Source organism: Mytilus trossulus, chromosome 4 (assembly GCF_036588685.1).
Source record: "Mytilus trossulus isolate FHL-02 chromosome 4, PNRI_Mtr1.1.1.hap1, whole genome shotgun sequence".
Classification (NCBI taxonomy): Eukaryota; Metazoa; Mollusca; class Bivalvia; order Mytilida; family Mytilidae; genus Mytilus; species Mytilus trossulus.
In genome coordinates, this window is record NC_086376.1 from 73,389,955 (window position 1) to 73,403,735 (window position 13,781).

The following is a 13,781-nucleotide window of genomic DNA, read 5'->3' on the forward strand; positions in this document are numbered from 1 at the left end:
AACATATTAACGGAAAATTTTAGCGAATCCAGGGTCGAAGTTCAAGATGTTAACATAATAATGGAAAATTTTAGCGCGTGCTTACATCGAGGCTTGCTATGCCTTAAATCGACGCCACAGGCCTTTATCCAATCAGGGAATGTTTATTTTGGGCATTCACCCTATTGAACTCAGATTTTGGCAAATTTAAATCGAAATTATAAAAAAATGGAATATTTTTAGAACATTTAAAATAGAAAAAGATAAATACTTATAGCTAAAGAAAATTTGGATGGGGGTTCTGTGTTTTCACATTATTTGTACAACTCTCCTTTAAATACTGATGCCATATTTTGGAATTTTCGTGACCTAAATGGTTCGCGAAAATATATGGTCTTATTACTATTAACTTTATAATTGGGGCCAAATATGGCCCTTACCGAACTTACTCCTTTAAAGGGAAATGACGGGGAAGGGGCAAATTAACGTTCAAGAGGAGCAAATGCTGTTTAAATTAGTAAGCGGGTTTTAAATATAGAGGGAAAGTGGAGTCATCTTTTTAGACTTAAGTTAAATATAACTTATGTAGCCTTACCTTTTAATTCTATAAAAAAAAAAACACACAACTCAGAACTATTTCTTATTCACTTGGACTACTGATATGCAAACCTAAAAACAAAAAGAAATATATCATGAAATAGTGATTGAAAGATTCATAACACTTTGAAAGGATAATTCAGACACGTGTTACACGGGGAGCTTGTTTGTTTACTAATAATAATGTCACGTGATCGCGCACTGACCTCGCATGTTGCATCGCCCTTACAAAATACATAAATAAATAACCATTTTCATGCAAACATGCAACGTGAATGTGATTGGTTATCAAATAATACAGAAATAATGCATGAACCGTTGAAGAAGCAATTATTTCATCAAATAGATGCGATTTTCACTTTCGACACGAATAGGTCGAGTTGACATTTCTGTCATCGGAGATAGTATTGAGATAAAACGGATAAAACGGACCGTCATAAAGGTCTAGAGAAGCACATCAGTAGAACCTTAACATTAATAAGTAATACTTACCAAAATTTCTCTAATTGATAAACTTTATAACTGAAATTTTACAAAAATAACGGAAAATAATTTTGTTGATGGTCTGTACTGTAGATCATGATGCTGGTTAAATTGGCGCGAAATAATATTCTTACTCCTATTGCTTCACGTAAAAAAAAAATGTATAGAATTGAATTCGACTACAGTTCAGCATAAAAAAACGTGAATATGCAAAAGCCTGGTAATATGTTAATGATAAAGTGTGTATAAATTTTCGTAAACGAAGTTACCCGTATACTTCACCAAGAATTACATTTGAGCGCAAAGTTCTGTATGTGTGATTTGGGTTATGTAACATTAGCCTGGGATCCTGGCTAATCTTGACCTTACGACGCGCAGCTAGATTGGACCGGATCCCAGGCTAATGTAACATCGTAGAACTCGGGGTAACGTTTGCCTTGCTATTAAATCATTGAGGCCACGTGATTGAGGCCATCTATTTTTATTGCGGGTTCCACATATTTAAATCGGAATTATAGAAAAAATGGAATGTTGTGAGTAGAATCAAAACAGAAATGATGAACACTGCAACATTTTTAGCAAACCATAAATAGGATGGAGGATCTGTGTATTCACATTATTTGTAAAACTCTCCTTATTCGTGTGAAGCGTGTGCTTTACATCGAGGCTTGCTATGCTTATCATTGACGCCACAGTACTTCAACCAATCAGACAATGTTTATTTATATTTTAACTCAGATTTTGAAATGTTTTATTCGAAATTATAGAAAAATGGAATGTTGTTAGTACATATAAAATAGAAAATGATGAATACTTTTAGCTAAAGATAATTTGGATGGGGGTTCTGTGTATTCACATTATTTGCACAAATCTCCCTACTGATGCCATATTTTGGAATTTCCGTGACCTAAATGGTTCGCGAAAATTAATATTTTTATATATAGTATAGTAATAAACTGACAGAAATCACTTATACATCTTGAATTTTGCGCAATGATTTTTGGCGAGGTATAGTATGACAGTATTGTTCTCAGTTACCGATCTTGCTATGTAAATGACACAAAAATAGGAAAAAACCTACAAAACCCGCAAGAAACAGACATTCATTATTTTTCAAATTGTCTTGTAAAAAATGCTGCTGTTCAAAAACAATTGTTAGTGCCATAAACTCTCAAAATGCAGGATTTTAACGCTATAAACCCCAGAGCTTCTGGGGGGGGGGGGGGGCTTTAGCGGCCCCCATACCCCCTGCTGTAATGCAGCCTCGCTATAAGAGACTGGATGGGACACTGCGTGTCCCATATCTCTAATTTCCAGAAACCGTACCATAAGTTTTCAACTAAGATGGCCGGCATGGCTAGAATTAGAACTAAGAAGTAAAATGTACTTTTTGACTTATAACTCTGAACCAAATTAAAGCATTTAGTGCAAATCTGACATGGGGTAAAATTGTTTATCAAGTGAAGATCTATCTGCTCTGAAATTTTCAAATGAATATAAGACAACTGGTTGGTGGGTTGCTGCCCCTAAATTGGTAATTTTAAGGAAATTTTGCCCTTTTTGGTTTATATCATGTTGAATATTATTAGAGATAGAGATCAACTGAAAACAGTAATAATGGTAAGCAAAGTAAGATCTACAAATAAGTCAACATTGCCGCCAAAATGGCCAGTTGACCCCTTAAGGAGTTATTGCACTTTTATAGTCATTATTTACCAATTTTTCATATATATTTGTGATCTTTTTCAAAAATCTTCTCCTCTGAAACTAATGGGCCAAATTTAACCAAACTTGGCCACAATTATTATAAGTGTATCTTGTTAAAAAAATATGTGCGGTGACCCAGCCAACCAACCAAGATGGCCACCATGGCTAAAAATAGAACATTGGGGTAAAAAGTAGATTGTGGCTCATATAACTCTAAAACCAAATCTGACATGGGTTTAATTGTTTATCAAGTTAATATCTATCTGCCCTGAAATTTTCAAATGAATTGGACAACCCGTTGTTGGATTGCTGCCCCTCAATTAGTATTTTTTAAAGAAATTTTGCCAATTTAGCTCACCTGGTCCAAAGGGCCAAGTTATTTAGCTTTTCTCATCACTTGGCGTCCTTCGTCTGTCGTCCATCGCCGTTAACTTTTATAAAAATATTCTCCTCTGAAATAACTGAGCCAAATTTTACCAAACTTGGCCACAATCATTATTGGGGTATCTAGTTTAAATTGTCCAGTGACCCAGCCAACCAACCAAGATGGCCGTCATGGCCAAAAATAGAACATAGGGGTAAAATGTAGTTTTTGGCTTATACCTCTAATACCAATTCATTTAGAGCAAATCTGAATGGGTTGCTGCCCCTGAATTGATAATTTTAAGGAAATTTTGCTGTTTTTGGTTATTATCTTGAATGTTATTATAGATAGAGATAAACTGTAAACAGCAATAATGTTCAGCAAAGTAAGATCACAAATAAGTCAACATGACCAAAATGGTCAGTTGACCCCTAAAGGAGTTATTGCCCTTTATAGTCAATTTTTAACCATTTTTTGGTAAATCTTAGTAATCTTTTACAAAAATATTCTCCTCTGAAACTACTGGGTCAAATTAATCCAAACTTGGCCACAATCATCTTTGGGGTAACTAGTTTAAATAATGTGTCTAGTGACCTGTCCAACAAACAAAGATGGCTGCCACAGCTTAAAATAGAACATAAGGGTAAAATGCAGTTTTTGGCATATAACTCAAAAAACCAAAGCATTTAGAGCAATTTTCAGATTAATCAGGCAACTTGTTGTTGGGATGCTTCCCCTGAATTGGTAATTTTAAGGAAATTTTGCCGTTTTCTGTTATTATCTTGAATATTATGTTAGATAAAGATTAACTGTAAACAGCAATAATGTACAGCAAAATAAGACTTAAAGATAAGTCAACATGACCAAAATGGTCAATTGACCCATAAGGAGTTATTGTCCTTTATAGTCAATTTTTAAAATTTCATAAAATTTGTAAATTTTTACTTACATTTTTCACTGAAACTACTGGATTCATTATAGATAGAGATAATTGTAGGCAGCAAATTAAGATGTACAAACACATCACCATCACCAAGACACAATTTTGTCATGAATCCATCTGCTTCCTTTGTTTAATATTCACATAGACCAAGGTGAGTGACACAGGCTCTTTAGAGCCTCTAGTTGGTTATTATCTTGAATACTATTATAAATTGAGATAAATTGTAAACAGTGATAATGTTCAGCAAAGTAAGATCTACGAATAAGTTGACCTCTTAAAGAGTTATTGCTCTTTATAGTAAATTTTTAATAATTTTCATTAATTTGCTAAATGTAAATTTTAAAAATATTTTCTTCTGTAACTAAAGGGCCAAGTTTATTATAAATAAAGAAAATTTTAAGTAGCAAGCAAGACTGTTCATCAGTAAGGTAAGATCTACAAACAGATCATCAAAACACATTTTTGTCATGAATCCATCTGTGTCCTTTGTTAATACATCCAATGTGTCCTTTTTAAGCGTAAATTATCATGATAATTTAGTAAAGTTGATATTGAACTGAGAAAATAAACAGCTTTTAAGTATATATTTAAATTGCTGACAATTTGCCACTATTATATAATATTGATTTGGATTGATTTTGAAAAAATTGAAAAGTAAGGTGTAGCTTTGATTTTATTGGTTAAAACATTTTCATTGATAAAGTTTATTGGACTAGAAAAATGTAGAAGAAGAATATATGCGAAACTACTAAGATTTTTTTTTTTATTATTATTATGCAACAAATTAAATTTTAGATGTAAAGCACTGACACTTTGTGTACTAGCCATATAACTGAAGGAGATAGCTGGTTTTAAATCATCAATAAAGGTAAGAGGACCATAAGTTAATCTTGAACTTTTCAAGTACTGTTATTTCTATTTTTATACAAGTCAATTAAATTATCATCTGGTATGCTTCTTCATTCATGACAGAATTTTATAGGAAATCGATTTATTTGAACTTTAAAGGTAAATGTAGTTTCAATTTAAATTTTACCTGTATCCTATATACCAAATTAGATTATTATAAAAGATGGAGTTATGATTTTAAAATTAAAAGGGTAAATCAAATTTACTATCAGTTTCAATTTATATTCTCATTTGTTGACTTATTAAACTGTTTTAATAATTAGTGTGCATATTTGAATCAATAGACACCATAGCAACAATTATGTGTTTATAACCAAATAAGTAACAGATGAGTCAAATTAATATATTAGAATCTAACCCACTGATATTGTACAAACACAAATATTCATGTTTTCTTTTATGGGTGTTATTGAATTCAAATTAAGAGTCTTCTTAATCAGTTCTTAAATGTGATATTCTATTACATTTGTATCTCAAAGATTTCTCAAATTTTCTCTGGAGTAGGCATATGTTACAGAATATGTATTTGAAAGTAACTGACCAATTTTTAGAAAGATGACCCATGGCTTTGAATTGAGGCTCAAAATGAATAGGTCTTACCTACACAGGTGATGAGAAGAGGATAACCTGACTGGCAAATAATATTGATGGTACCACTGAGGCCCCTTATATGCCTTCAAAAAAATGAATACATTAAAAAGTTCAATATATATCCTAGGAAAACCTATATTTAAATCACCAATTTCCAATTTTAATATTTAATTTTCAGAATGGAAAGATTGATAGAAAAGTATGATTATATTACTTGTACTGATGAGAACAAATTCGCCTTTGAAGCAGAACTCAAAAACCTTAGTAAAGATGACCTGTCAGAAAAGTTGATATTGTCTGACTTAAAGAACATTATAAATGTCTTCATCAAAAGGATTTGTGTACTGGAATATGCAGAAAAAGTATCAAGAAATTCAGCAGGAAGTTGTATGGCTATTGGTACTTGCCAGTGTATCTGTAAAATAGCAGAGTAAGGAAAGGAAACATGCATTACTACAAGTAGCACATACTTATATTTGAGTCCCTATGGACAAGTTTTACATGAATTCTTTGCACTTTTTTTTCTTCAAATTATTATCATTTATTGAAGCTTGCAGTAGGAGTTAAACTAAATTCTAAATATTTTGACTTATCGTAATGGTCTTAAAGCTTTATGTAGCTTTATGATCTTTGCAGGATGTCTAGTGTTATACTTTTATATCATTATTAATTTTGAGGATTTATGATGACTCAGATATTTTTTAAATGATTAAGAGTTAAAAGGATCTTCTTTCTTTCTTACATCTCAGCACAGTGACAAAAGTATGAAAACTGAGTTCAAATCATGTCTGTCTCAAATAGTGGACCCTATCAAAACCTGCATCCTTGTTGAGAATCAGGGAGTATATGTACCTCTCCATAAAAAAATATTGATTAATTGGTGAATCAATTTTTTGGAATCAATGTGTTTGTAAGGTACTCTCGTAGGATGTTGCACTGATTAACCTAGACTCCTATAATAATTGTAGATACTCCACCTGCTATGAAATTACCAATCTATGGATGGGTTGTTAATTGCTGTCTCTTTTTATCTCAATTTAACCATAATCTATATATATTAGCTATCACTTGACATTTGTCATTGTCTGTTGTTGTTCTCAGAGAGATTCTGCTTTCTACTCATGTCCACCAATACTATGAGATGACTCCTTACATGCCTTACAGGAGATGCTGCCCTTAAAAATGATCATCAGTACATACAGCAGTTCCATGACAGAAACTATCAATTGATTAAATATCAGTTATCTCCCTTGACACAATTTTAATATTTTAAGATAATCTCTTGTAAACATTACTGCATAGAGAGAAACTGTCATAAAAAAAACCTAATGAACAGTCAAATATTGTAATACCTTGTTTGGTGCTTGCTTTGATATTTTTTTCTATATTTTTTTTATGGGAATTGATAATGTGATTAGCAATTAAAAGATATTTAATTTGAATTCATAAGAATTGGTTTAAAAAGCTGTATAAAATAAATAATTGAAAAAAAGATTATCTATTTCATAGCCAAGGTTTCCCCTGGGTTAACTATTTTTTTCGCCACCTCTTTCGCCAAAACAATATATTTTTCGCCACTTTATTATTTTTTTCGCCAAGTAACACAAATTTATATTTTAATTTTGCTTCAAACACGTGCGTCGCAAAGTGGTTAATAAATCCCTTTTGTGACATGTGACAGAAGCCATTTAATCATCTCATTTTGTCATATCATACAATCAACACCTTTATTAATTAGTCCTTTGATGTCGATAGCTATGAATGCAATCAGCTGATTATTGATTTTGTCAAAATCTTTATACGAGTTTAAGGTGAATTCCGAGTATTGTCTGATCGGTAAAGTCTGAGAAACCCGAAAAAAGTAAATAAACAAGATGTCTGAAAATAAATCGTTATATATATTTCTTTCGCCAAATTCTTTCGCCAATGACGAATTTTAATCGCCACAATTATTATTTTTTCGCAAATTGCGAAAATGGCGACCGCCAGCGGAAACCCTGTTCATAGCCAAAAAATGAAATTTAATATCTCTGATTATCAATTTAAGGGATTTATCAGTTTTCTTGTATAAAAAGATATAAATTGTAGATTGAATAACTTGGTTTCTGCTTTTTTTTTACAGAAAATGTATTGCAAATGGCAGAATACCCCAGTCAGATTGCCAGGAATGTTTGTTTGATCTGTATTTGGCCATTATACGAGCAGGACCTGGAACATCTCATTATGAAGTTCTAGAAAAGATAGACAAAACAGCTGACATGAAGGAATTTCTAAAGGTTTGTTATTGAGACTTATATCATTATACCTACACTCTTAAGAGAGGTGTCTCTAATGCATTCCCTCTCCACACTCTAGGAGAGGAGTATTTATTGTTTTGTCCCTTTCCTGCTGTCCTTTTGCTGATATGTTGATTGTTTTTGGGATACGATTGCTTTCAAGCAATCTGTAGACTTTTACCGTCGACTCATGCTACATTCCCTCACATCATTCGTTTCATTCTAAACATTCAGCACCATCTCAGATTCTAATGATTGTCTTGCTTTAAAAAAGGTAAAAACAAGCAAAAGGATTGAACATAAAAAACTTTCCTGTAATGTTCTTCTCATAATCTTCATGTGTGATATTTTCCTTGAATTATATGCATGTTTTTAACAACACGAACAATGAGAATTAAACAGTATTTATATTTAGTGCTTTTATAAATTTAGAAGTCTTTAGTCACGTCAGAGGGAATTCCCCAGTTTTTGTCGAGCCTGCAACTTTTGTTGCAGAAAGCTCGACATAGGGATAGTGATCCGGAGGCGGCTACGGCGGCGGCGTTGTTAGCTCACTTCTTAAAAGCTTTATATTTTAGAAGGTAGAAGACCTGGATGCTTCATACTTTGTATATAGATGCCTCATGTTATGAACTTTCCGTCAGTCACATGTCCAATGTCCTTGACCTAATTTTCATGGTTCAGTGACTACTTGAAAAAAAAGTTCAGATTTTTTGTAATGTTAAATTCTCTCTTATTATAAGTAATTGGATAACTATATTTGGTATGTGCGTACCTTGCAAGGTCCTAATGCCTGTCAGGCTGTTTTCACTTGACCTCAACCTCATTTCATTGATTAGTGAACAAGGTTAAGTTTTCGTGGTCAAGTCCATATCTCAGATACTATAAGCAATAGGTCTAGTATATTCGGTGTATGGAAGGACTGTAAGGTGTACATGTCCAACTGGCAGGTGTCATGTGACCTTGACCTCATTTTCATGGTTCAGTGGTTATAGTTAAGTTTTTGTGTTTTGGTCTGTTTTTCTTATACTATATGCAACAGGTCTACTATAATTGGTGTATGGAATGATTGTAAGGTGTACATGATTAGTTGACAGGTATCATCTGACCTTGACCTCATTTTCATGGTTCAGTGGTCTAAGTTAAGTTTTTTACTTTTGGTCTATTTTTCTAATACTTTATGCATTAGGTCAACTATATTTGGTGTATGGAAATATTTTATGATCTATATGTCGGTTATGCAGGTTTTATTTGACCTTGACCTCATTTTCACGGTCCATTGCTTAGTTTTAAGTGTTTGTGTTTTGGTCTGTTTTTCTTTATTTTTAAGCAATAAGTATATAACTATATTTGTTGTATTGAAGAATTGTTAGCTGTACATGTCTGCCTGGCATGGTTCATCTGACCTTGACCTCATTTTCATGGTTCATTGATCAATGTTTCATTTTATTGGTTAATGTTGAGTTTATGTGACAGTTGTAATAAAGCTTTAAATTTAGGTCTATGAAGATAGTATCAAGGATTAGTAAAGAAGGCGAGACATTTCAGTGTGTGCACTCTTGTGATAACTTGCAAGAGTTCTTTGAAATCCAATCGATAAATCTATTTCTGTCATAAGAACTGAAGTGGAGTATTTCTATATTTTACCGTTATGAAACTGATATTTGATACTGTACTCTCATAAAGAAATGTAGAACCATTCATCACATCATTTAATAAATGTTCTTGTTCCAAATCGCAAGTCGCGGTTTGTTTATGTATTAATGGGCATGCATATAGTTTTCCTGATTTCAAGGGGTATCAGGTTGAGTGATTCCCCCTTCATTGATTAATTTGAAACTCATGGGATTCTTTCTATGTCTGTCTGCTATTGAGGGTTATTGTTGTTGCATAATTTAAATCATATGCATAATTTAAATTAAAATAAATGCTTCATCGTAAAAATTACCTATAACACCCCTTCAGCCGAAATGGAGTCTTCCATATTATCGTTTTGAGTTGTCTCCCTTCCAGAAGTATACATCAAGAAAAAATAACTTGTTAATGCCGATAAACGTCGTATTATATTAAGAACAATTTCAATTTAAACAGTATAGGGAAAGGAGTCATGCCCTCTGACCCAAAGGTACTTCAATATTAAAAGAGTAAGAAATGGGGTTCCTCCTAAACTGGTCCACTATTCTATATATAGCTTCACACCGAAGGTCAGTGTAGCGATAAGTGAACACAACAGGGGTCCAGTTTAGGGTTCCTCCTAGAATTACGGTGATAAGATACAGAAGCAAGTTAACTCATACCACGGTAACTCGTAGCAAAAAGTTAACTTGTACCACTGGGAATTAAGTCATACCATTCAGAAAAATATATTAAAAAATATGATGTTTTATGGGTTTTTGTTTGTAAACTTAATAAAAATAAAGTTGAATAACTTGAATTTTATACAGGATTTTAATGAAAACTTATAGGCAAAACTAAAAAATGTTTTTAAGCATTATTGTTTAAACTGATCTTTCAAACTAGAACAAAGGCGGATCCAGGCCCCCCCCCTTTTCGTTGGAAAAATTTGGTTGATTATAAAGGGAATCATTGAAGCATGACTGGAGTGGGCCCCCTCTTAGGTCAGTCAGCGGGCCACCTTATGAAAAGTTCTTGATCCGCCACTGTAGAACTTAATCTAGAAGAAAGTTAAAACATTAGCTTCAAATTGGTCATTGTTCTTTCAAATTATATGCATTTTACAGACTTAAGAGGTATTGAGTGAAAGTAACATATATCATGTATATTCATCATTTAACACCATTTAAATGCATTTGAATAAGTTGGTACGAGTTTGCCATATGCAACTATTACAGTCATAATAACGTTCGATAACTCTGCATGTTACTGGTTCAATTAGGACTATGTAAAATTTACTGGTTACCTGTAAGCTGATGAATGATTTAAAGAATATTTAAAAATATATTTATTTCACCTCGGTTTATATCCATTCCAGGTCTTCTTTTATAAATCTGAAAATAATATCGCAATGAATGGCGTTGATAATTGGACAACATTAACCTGCATAGATATTGTCAAAACTTACATCTACATAGATATTGTCAAAACTTATATCGTGATTAGGTACCATCTTTGTTTTCTTTGATCACGTTGATGTTATGACTTAATTAATAACACTTAATCTAGCTATGCCCAAGGCTATTGTGATAATAACGTGTCATATCTAATTGCAATATAAACAGTGACATCAAATTGAATTATGTGCATGGACAAAACAAATGTCGAACATCCTCCATGTTTAAAAATTATTTGGTCGCCATTTTTCAAAATTTTATAAAAATAACAACAGCATGTTTAAGCTTAATCAAAAGGAACCAATATTCGGTAAGATGCTGCTTTAAGGTAAGACAATGACTGAAAACGTGAGCATCCATCAGTTATTTGATTTTCATTGAAAAATCTTACTAATTATATTTTTACCATGTCGCCCCACGCTGTCAATGTGGTCGCCATCTTGAAAAATAATGCCAGATTTTCTGAAAATAGCTTATTTTCAAGTCAATTTGGAAGGGACATAATAGAAAATTAAACTATTCCATATACGATATTTCAAATATTTATGAATATAGTAATAAGCACATAGACCCACAATTATTCCATCTGTTTTGTTTGAATCGCAATTTAAGGTTGAACATGACAGAAAATCCAATATTTATCGTAGTTGTATGATTTAACAGTGTGAACTATCGAGGCAACAAGACAAATTTTCAATAGCATTTGGAAGGGAGAAGATCAAAATTTAAACTTTTCCAAAAGGAATATTTATATTTCTAAATATATGAGGAATTACTATATCCTGGTAGACCCACACTTTTAATATCATGAACTGAAAGTAATGTATTTCATCGATTCCAGAAAGCCCCTATGCATTTCTATTCAATTCACTTGGGCTTGGTACGAGTGATGTGTGACTTCACAAAAGTCAAGTGATGACTGCTATAGATGGATATGATTGGTACAAGTTTTTTTTAATGGTACATACGAATTTACAATGGTACGGGATAACTATAATTCGATAAAACACAATAAGTACATTGCTCATACTCTTGTAACCGGGATTGGCTATTTTTAAAGTTGAGTGACTATTCTGATTATTACATTTTGCATGTGCAGTTGAATTAGTTTTGAAAATAATACTATACAGCTGTACCAGGGTTGCTGCAGCATAAAATGCTTGAGACTCACGCATGTTCATGCTTTTTCGCGGCAGTATCCTTGGATCTATTTTTTTCCTCTTTGATCTTTTCAATTTTGGCCAAATCTCACGCATTTGCTTAATGAAAATTTGGCAGAACTGCTATACATGTGTCAATGAAAACTATGGCAATCGTATCCCTCAGAGCATTCTGTTCTTTGATTCAATTTTTTGAGTGAATTTAAAAAAAAAAAAAACTAAGAAGAATGACTTTCTATTTAGTCTGCATCTTTGCAGAGATGACTTGTAAGATGTAAGGGATAATGTGAAGTTGCTTTTTAGATCTCTCAGTTGCTATCATTTTTTTAAAAATATTTTGAAATGAGAATGGAAAAGATATTTTGAATTGAAAAATAATTCATTTCACTTAACAATTTCAGAACTTGAAAGGTGATAAATTGAATGAAATGGCCTTAGCTGTGAAGGATCAGAAATGTATTAAAGAAGACATGGATATGGAAAGTTACACAAAGTTGATGAACTCTTACATGCCACGTATTCCTAATGTGTTTGCTAAGTAAGTTAACACATTCAATGAATCTTGTATACTTCAAAAGGATTCATAGCCTTAGCAATTTCACAGAATTGAAATTAGGGATATTACATGCAATACAGCTAGATACAGATACAAAACTGCAATTGTATGTTAAATTTCATTGCATTTATTAAAAACATTTTTTCTAGACTCATATAATGATAGTTTCTATAGTCCCCACCCCCTTGAGAGTATCCCAGTCATCTTTAGATATTCTAAAGCCCAACATCAACAGCAAACAAACCATGGCCTCTCCTCTAGGACGAAAATGCCAATCAGTATATATACCTCCAATGGCATCAGTGCAAAAAAGTCATATGTAGCCCTGGAAAAGCATGACCCTATGCTGGGCAACAACCCTGTGCTAGACAAAAGTATAAGTATCTTTAGTATACAGATCCTGAAATGTAGCTATCTAGACAGATTTACATGTCTTCTCACATATCACACCTTAAAAAGAACCTCTGAAACCGAAATGCTTGCACCCATGAAACAAATAAGCAAAGGTTTTAAAGAACCTATGGTAGCATAATCTTGACAAAAGTTTATCATATACTAAAACCATGTTAATTGTTCACTGAAATCTAAAAAATCACAATAGGTAAAATTTTACATATGATGCATACCTTATCGGCTCATGCAACTCTGATTCGGTTTGCTAGTTGATAAAATTGAGAATGGAAATGGGGAATGTATCAAAGAGACAACAACCCGACCATAGAAAAAACAACAGCAGAAGGTCACCAACAGGTCTTCAATGTAACGAGAAATTCCCGCACCTGGAGGCGTCCTTCAACTGGCTTTTTAAAGTATGATTTTCAAGATCTTGATCATGTTGATACTCTGTATGTCATTCAATATAGCATAAATTTGTATTTTTATTAAATGAACCATATTTTCAGGGGTAGAGAAGATGCTAGAGACCCAGCAGTATGGGATGTTTTCCTGGATTTATACCTTTTCTACCTCCTTCACACAGGAGATGTCCCAGATAAATTACATGGAGCTCTGAATAGTTGTGCCAGTACCTTATCTAACCTCTATGACAGAAATCCATATAAAGTGAGAGAGAGTTAATACTACACTATTCCTCTGTACTAATTTTAATGTGTTGTCTTGTATTCTGGAGCTGTAGGTAGCCACAC

At 32.7% G+C, this 13,781-nt stretch overlaps 1 pseudogene; it reads left to right on the forward strand.

Moving 5' to 3' along the window:
- The first annotated feature begins 4,733 nt into the window (after positions 1-4,733).
- The window catches only part of LOC134715937 (uncharacterized), a 34,388-nt pseudogene continuing 25,340 nt past the window's right edge, over positions 4,734-13,781 (forward strand).